The 7,756-nt window shown below is 42.7% G+C and overlaps 1 protein-coding gene across 2 annotated transcripts in view; it reads left to right on the top strand.

The window, feature by feature from the left end:
- The first annotated feature begins 7,374 nt into the window (after nucleotides 1–7,374).
- The window catches only part of BUB1B (BUB1 mitotic checkpoint serine/threonine kinase B), a 71,800-nt gene continuing 71,418 nt past the window's right edge, over nucleotides 7,375–7,756 (top strand). For both annotated transcript variants that reach the window (XM_027869830.1, XM_027869829.1), the window contains exon 1: nucleotides 7,375–7,463. The gene's annotated coding sequence lies outside the window, so the exon portion shown is untranslated. The remainder of the gene's footprint in view (nucleotides 7,464–7,756) is intronic.

The following is a 7,756-nucleotide window of genomic DNA, read 5'->3' as shown; positions in this document are numbered from 1 at the left end:
AATTTCTCCTAATACCAAACCTCAGTTTGTCTCTTTACACTTTGAGTTTTACTGCCTCCAGTTCTATGTTCTGGCGCCAAACAAAGCAGGCCTAATCTCTCTTTCATATGATAGCCCTCATTTCATGCAGGAAGAAACTGAGGCACCCAAAATCAATGTGTCCTTGGTTCTATCCTCTCCTCTCCCCTTTGGGAGACCATTCTCCCTGTCCCTTCTCTTACACATTTTCAATCTCTTCCTTTCTATTACCTTCTTCCTTGATGCCCACAAACATGCTCAGGTCTTCAAGATCCTTTAAAAAAAATCTTCTCTTGACTGTCATCCCATCAAGCTCTGTTCTGTACCTGCCCTCTTCAGAATTCCTAGAAAGGGTAGCTTACATTTAATCATTCACAGTAAACTCAAAGACCTTAGAAACTTAATGGCTCCCTATTTCCTGTAGTATCGAATAAGGCATGTGGTGGCAAATGATTGGAAACCGAGGGGATACCCTTCAATTGGGGAATGCCTGAACAAGTTGTAGTATATGAATGTAATAGAATACTATTGTGCTAAAAGAAATGACAGACAGGCAGATTTCAGAAAAACCTAGAAAGGCTCACATGAGCTGATGCAAGTGAAATGCACAGAACCAAGAGAACACTGTACACAGTAACAACAACATTATGCAATGATCAACTATGACAGATTTAGCTCTTCTCAGTAATACAGTGATCCAAGATAATCCCAAAGGACTCATGATGGAAAATGCTATCCACATCCAGAGAAAGAACTAATGGAGTCTGAATGCAGATCAAAGCATACTATTTTCACTCTTATTTTGTTAGCGGTTTTTTCCCCTTTTCAGTCTCTTTCTTCTTTCACAACATGACTAATATGAAAATATGTTTTACATGGTTGCGCATATATAACCTACATCGAATTGCTTACCATTTTAAGGAAGGGGGAGGGAGAAAAACGTGGAACTCAAAATTTCTTTTTAAATGAATGTTAAAAATTGTCTTTATACTCTGGAATCAGGAGGACCTGAGTTCAAATGTGACCTCAGACACTTACTAGCTGTGTGACCCTGGGCAAGTCACTTAACCCCAATTGCCTCCCCTCCAAAATTATCTTTACATGTAATTGGAAAAAATAAAATACTATTTTTAAAAAAGGAATAAAGCAAAAATGCCATGTTAACTTGACGTTTAAGGCCCTTCACAATCCAGCTTCCCCCTAGCCTTCCAGTTTTAATTCACATTACTCCCCTTTAGTCATTCCAATATGTTTCAGCCAAACTGTACTATTGCTTGTTCCTATGAACTGGACATGCTCCCTCCAGCCTCCACAGGCCTTCTTTGTAATACCCCTTTACCTCAGTCTTTCAATATACTTTCTTCCTGCAAAGAGCAACTCATGTGCCACCTCCTCCATGAAGTCTTCCCTGATCTGAAAGATTTCTTGCCCTCCTCAGATTTTCTTAGAACACTTGATCTGGACCTCTCCTTCATCCTTATCACACCATATCTTGTATTATTTTCTTCTGTTTTTGTTGTTGTTGAGTCATTTCAGTCATGCCCAGCCCTTTGTGACCCCATGTGGAGTTTCCTTGGTAGAGATACTGCAGTGGTTTGTCATTTCCTTCTCCAGTTTATTTTACAGATGAGGAAACTGAGGCAAATAGGGTTAAAGTGACTTGCTCAGGGTGACATAGCTAGTAAATATCTGAGACTTGAACTTATGAAGATGAGCCCTGATTCCAAGCCCAGTGCTCTATCCACTACACCACCTGGCTGAGCAGTCCAGAAATGTGAAGCTAAAATGTTGATGTCTCTGTCCTCAAAGGGTTTACATTCTGTTTAGATTAAGTTGACTACAATTTTAAAATTGCATTTATTGAGCTCTTTTGATTATTATAGTTTCTTCATTCTTCTCTTTTGTTGTATAGCCCCAAGCTGGATATAGTACATTAGTAACTACTAGAACCTTACTCTAGTAAGGGCTAAATCAATGCTATAACTACTATCTTCACAGCTTGTGAAGCATATCCCTTTTCCTAGTAATACTGCTGTTGAAGTGATTCATGTTCAGCTTGTGGTCCATTATGACCCCTAGATCCCTCTTTTATACACACACACAGAAGATGAGAAAATCCTGGAGATGTCTTTTCCGTGTGTGTGTGTGTGTGTGTGTGTGTGTGTGTGTGTGTGTGTGTATGCCTCATAGATGGTATGCAATTTATGTTCTGGAAATAGTCACCATTCAGAGAAGCTTCCTGAAAGGTAAGGTGTCCTATCGACAATCCTAAGCTTAAGAATACAAAGGTAACTACATTGAATAAAAAAGAGGAATTCAACTTCCTGGGGAATTCCTGTAGGCCACTGTTGTCAGACACAACTGTGCAGCAGCCAGCAGCCCCCAGTCCTGAGTTAATGCATCTTTTCACCCTTCACCTCCCTTCCTCCTGGCAACACAAGTTGGTTTTTGCTTATTTTACCTCCTTTTCATTGGCTCTTCCACTTCCAGACACCCCATCCTTGGTGAATTTGGGATGTAGCTAATGTTCTGATTGGCTGATCTGTTGCTGGGGGAAAGTCCAGCATAGTGATGCTGCTTTCCCAGATGTGGACTCCATCTGGCTCTGAATACCCCTCTCCCCTCCCCACTCTTGACCTATCTCCCCATCTCCCTCTCCCCACCCCCCACTATTCCCTCCCACCTCCTGTAGTTGCACAGTAAACAAATGGTCAGTGAGCTCCCTGGAGACCCAAACAGGTTTTCATCTTTGGAAGATTTATCTTTTAAGAGCACTAGCATTTTCTATAATCCATGTTGATAAAATTGAGAAATGGGGAGTTTCCCAGTCCTCTTTTGAGGACTGACTTTACACTTAGGTGGAGCAGGCAGCTGCCCACATATTTTGAAATAGATTCTATCAGCTTGACACAGTGCCTGAAGCACCACTACTAGAGATCCAGTTCCTGAGATTAAAGCATTATGTTTCTCTTCTTGAAGGAATCTCCTGTTAAATTAGAAATACCTCTGGAGGAGGGGAACGTGTGAAATCTTTATCAGGAAGAATTTATTAAGTTGTTTTCTAATGTGACAGCTAACTGAAAATAAGAAACAAGGTGGTTAAATTTTTATGAAAATTTAAATTTTATGAATTTTTATTTTTGCTGCAGTGGAAGGAGTGCCAAATTGGAAGTCAGGAAGCCCTGGGTACAAATTTTCCCACTGATACTGGATATCTGTGTGACTCTGGGTTAGTCACATGAACTCTCTGAGCTTCAGTTTTCTCCTCTGTAGAAGGGGGGTAATAATAGAACCTACCTCAAAGGCAGTGGGGGTGCCAGAGCTGGTTCCTACCAGCAGGACTTGTAAAATTTGCAGTGTTAGCATTTATATCTCTGAAATGCAAATGCTGCAAATAGGGACTTGATTTATTCTTTTGTTAATTGTTTTGACTTAGGAAAATGATGGAGAAAAATATTAATCATGCAGATTAAACTTACAAATGTGTCAGGTGTACGTCTTCCTCGCTCCCACCCCAACTTCCAGAGAGCTGTTTGTTAAACCTTTACCAGAACACTCCTGCTGGTAGGGTTGTTACGAGAGAAGAGAAGAGGGAGAGAGAATGCCAGAATGAGCCACTGTTGAGGGAAATGGTAGTGAGGAGTCAGGAAGAGAGGAGAGACCTGAGAAATACAAGGAAGGCCAGGTAAATAAATCCAGGGGAAGTGGCAGAGCACCAAAGGCAAACTTTGTATACGTTACACCATTACCCCTATGCCCTCTGGCAGGAGGATCCTTGTGCGTAACATCTAAAATCAGGTAACCCTTAATATACAGTGAATGGTATAAATAGTTCTGAGCTCTTATCAGAGTCTCTGAAGAACTATAAGACATCCATAGTGACCTAGGCACTGAATTGATTTTATATGCCACATTAGGAGTCCCTGACTGCTAATTTAGAGATGATACCCCAAACACAAAAACAACCTTCTTTCTCTTTGCTCTGCCTTGTCACCTCCCCTACTTCTTTGGCGGGGATGGGGAAAGGGCTGGCCTGCGGGTGCTATATGAAGTACCATAATTTATCGGGGGCTTGGCTGAGTTGCAAGTAAGACCTAATATCAAGAGAGAAAATACCACAGTGTCAGCCAGGTCTCCAGAGCAGCTAATTGAAATCCATAACAACATGGATCTTCACTCTTAAGTAGCCTTCCCATCAGGACAGATTTCTCTCCTCCCTGTTTGAGTTATCAATGCTAGCATAGGGAAGGGAAGAATCTGTGGAACCCTGGCCCATCTGCTAGAGGAAGGTGAGAAAAATGGACAGGTGTGCATGCCTTTCTAAACCTCAGAAAGATCCTGGAGAGGATATTAACCAATCTGTAAACAGAGAGAGGGTTCTTAGTGAAGGAGAAGATAACAGGCTAGATTTAATCTAAATCGGACAGGGATGAATAGTAAGGACTGATATCTTTGTAGCCTGCTTTGAGGCTTGATACATTGTTTTATTTGATCCTGGCAACAACCCTGGGAGGTAGGTGCTATTATTATTCCCATTTTTATAGATGATGATGCTGAGAGAGTAAAAATGACTTCCCATGGTCATTCAGCATATAAATACCAGAGGTGGGATTTTTACACCAATTGAGTCCCAGCCAAGTTACTTCATGAGTAGTCCTTGGTCTCGTGATACAAAAAGGGTGTATTCAAACAGCCTGCTGAGAGGACCCTTTATAGGGTGGGGCTTTGAGATCCAAATAGAAAGGAACTGAAAGTTTCAATGAGAGTAAAGGTATTCTGACCCCCTAAAAAGTACAAGAGCTTTAACTCAGTTGTATGGTTTGTCCTTCATTCTCGAAGAGGACCATGACATCAGGGAGATGATGACATGACTTGCAATTGACTTTGATTTGAGTGAGGGAGGGCTGTGCAAGGTCACCAGCCTCACTCTCTCCTCCAGAGCCATCTGGGTCCAGTGGCCAGATATCAATCAGGACAACTGGAGATGGCCCAGGATGCAGTGGGAGACCTTGGCCCTTTTAAGCTAAGGTCTTTTCAGGTTCTCACTTTGAGTGAGGTAAAGTCCATTTAGTGAATAAGCCTCTTTAAGAAGTGAGTCAAGGGATGTCAGTTAAGGTACCACTAGGTGGCGCAGTGGCTACAGCCGAGGGGCCTGGAGTCATGAAGACTCATCTTTCTGAGTTCAAATATGGCCTCAGACACTTACTTAACTGTGTGACCCTGTTCTAGTCACTTAACCCTGTTTGCTTCAGTTTCCTCATCTGTAAAATGAGCTGGATAAAGGAATGGCAAACCATTCCAGTATCTTTGCCTAAAAAACTCCAAATGGGGTCACAAAGAGTCAGATTCAACAACAGGTGGTATAGCATATGGTGTGTTGGACTTGGAGCCAGGAAGACTTGAGTTTTAATCCTACTTGTTAAGTCAACAAGTATTTATCAAGTGCTTAGACATTGTACTAAGTGCTTGGGACACAAATATAATACAAAAAAATGGTTTCTGCCCTCAAGGAGCTTACATTCTAATGGGAAAGATGATGCATAAAAGGTAGCCCAGAATCTGGAGAGGAGAAGGTACCCAATAGGAGGTATGGAAGATACAGGGGGTGATGGAGAAGTCTACAGGAGTACAGTCTTGTGGGAAATGAAGTGAGGACATTTGTGACACTGGGACATATTAGTTGTGTGACTTTGAGCAAATCACTTAACCTCTTAGCCTCAGGTTCCTCATTTGTAAAATGGCATTAATAACAATATTTGTCTCACAGGGTTGTGAGGCTCAAATTAGATAATATACATAAAGCACTTTTCAAACCTTTAGCACCATATAAAATTTAGTTATTATTATTATCATCATTGTTTTCTACTCCAACCCCCTCATTTTGCAAATGACAAACTTGGGATCCAGAGAGATTAAGACAGTTGCCCAAAGTCACATAGGTAGTGAGTGAGTGATCCAGCTGGGATTTAGATCTGGGTCTTCTGCTTCCAAAACTAATGCTCTTTCTACTGTCCTCAGATAAAGTTCTTGAAGACAGTACATACTGATGAGTGATCAGAGATACAGTGCCCTAAATATAGTTGGCACTCAATAAATATTGAATTAAATATATATTGAATTGAGTTCTAATGTATTTTGATGGGGTTTGTTTTTGTTTTTTTTTTTGGAGGAGAAGATGTCTCAATACCCCTTTGAAATGGAACCTTTCTTAGGGAGCTACAAATCCGAGATCTGAAATTAATGATGAAAGGGATATCAGTTTCCAGAGCAGTATAAATGCAATAAGGATAGGGGCTCTGGGATGGGTAGAAGAAGAGTGAGAAGGGTAGTGCTGGAATAAAGAGGTAGACACATCTCTCCAGAAAAGATTGAAGTTTTGACATATGGCAGATCATGACTAGGCGAGAGCCCTGAGAAAGCAGGCCATGGTTGGGGTGGGGGTGGGGGTGGTCTAGAGCCTACGCCTAGGTTCCTCATCTAACTGTGGTATACACAAAATTAACACTCACTTCAGGCCAAGATTCCAAGGCTTAAAGACATGTATTATCTTGATGGGATGATTTATCTTAATTTAGTGAACTGGAAAGAACGGGAGATGTGGGATCTGAGGACTTAACAGTGAAATCCAGCTCTATCATCCCAGGCAAGTCAAATAACTTCTCTAGGCTGGTTTCTTATCTGTAAAATAGAGGGACGGGGAGGAAGAAGATAGGTTAGATGAATGCTCAGGCCTGAGCTCAGTGTAGAATACTGTGATTACCTTATTTGATCTTCACAACAACTTTGTGAGGTATCATCATCTCCATTTTACAAATGAGGAAACTGAGGCAGGTAAAGTAATTTGCATGGGATCATTCAGTTAATACTTCCAATTAACCCTGTATATCTTGCATGTACATAGTTGTTCACATGTTGTATTCCCCCACTAGAATGTAAGTTCCTTGAGGGCAGGAGATTTTCTGCCTACACAGACAGTGCTTAGCATAATGTCTTACCATGTGCCTTAGCATATAGTAAGCACTTAACAAAGACTTGATAACTGGCTAGTAAATGTCTGAGATAGGATTTGAATTCATGTCTTCTTAATGCCAGCATTCCATCCACGACACCACATTTAACGACCTCTAAGGACCCTTCCAGCTAGAAACGTATGTTCTTTAAAGTCTCTTCTAATCACCCCGGGAGAACAGTCCCGGAAACCCAGGAGAAGCCTAAAAACTACAGCTCCCATCATGCATCCCTCCAGGAGCCCGACGACTGATTTCGTAGGCCTCAACCCCCAAAGGAAACTACAAGCCCCACAATGCCTCCACCAGTCCGGCGTCAATGAGGCGTCGCGAGAGGACGGAAGGGGCGGGGCCTCGCCCGCCGCGGGACCGTTGAATTTGAAACTGGAGGGCTGCCACGACTGGATGTTGGAGGACGCCGAGTTCTGACCACCTCTGGTGGGTCCTTCACGGTGGGGGAAGTGGAGGGACTGGACTCCGATTAGGAAGAGAGTCATTGGGCTGGGGTCAAGGGGAGGCCCTTTGAGCCGGTAACAGAATGGGAGCTCGGCTGGTTGGGGCCTTGGTGGAAGGCCCTCAAGTTTGGGGCGGGGGGGTTAGGGAGTCGGGGGAGGGACGGGGTCCGCGAAGGGAGGTGATGGCGGGGATAAGAGGGGGTTGTGTGACAGAGGAGGCCGAGGAAGAGTGTGTGTGTGTGTGTGTGTGTGTGTGTGTGTGTGTGTGTGTGTGTG

The sequence above is a fragment of the Vombatus ursinus genome, unplaced genomic scaffold, assembly GCF_900497805.2.
Source record: "Vombatus ursinus unplaced genomic scaffold, bare-nosed wombat genome assembly UNPS02014794.1, whole genome shotgun sequence".
Lineage (NCBI taxonomy): Eukaryota > Metazoa > Chordata > Mammalia > Diprotodontia > Vombatidae > Vombatus > Vombatus ursinus.
Note: the sequence above shows the minus strand (reverse complement) of the source record. Positions and strands in the feature narration are given on the sequence as shown.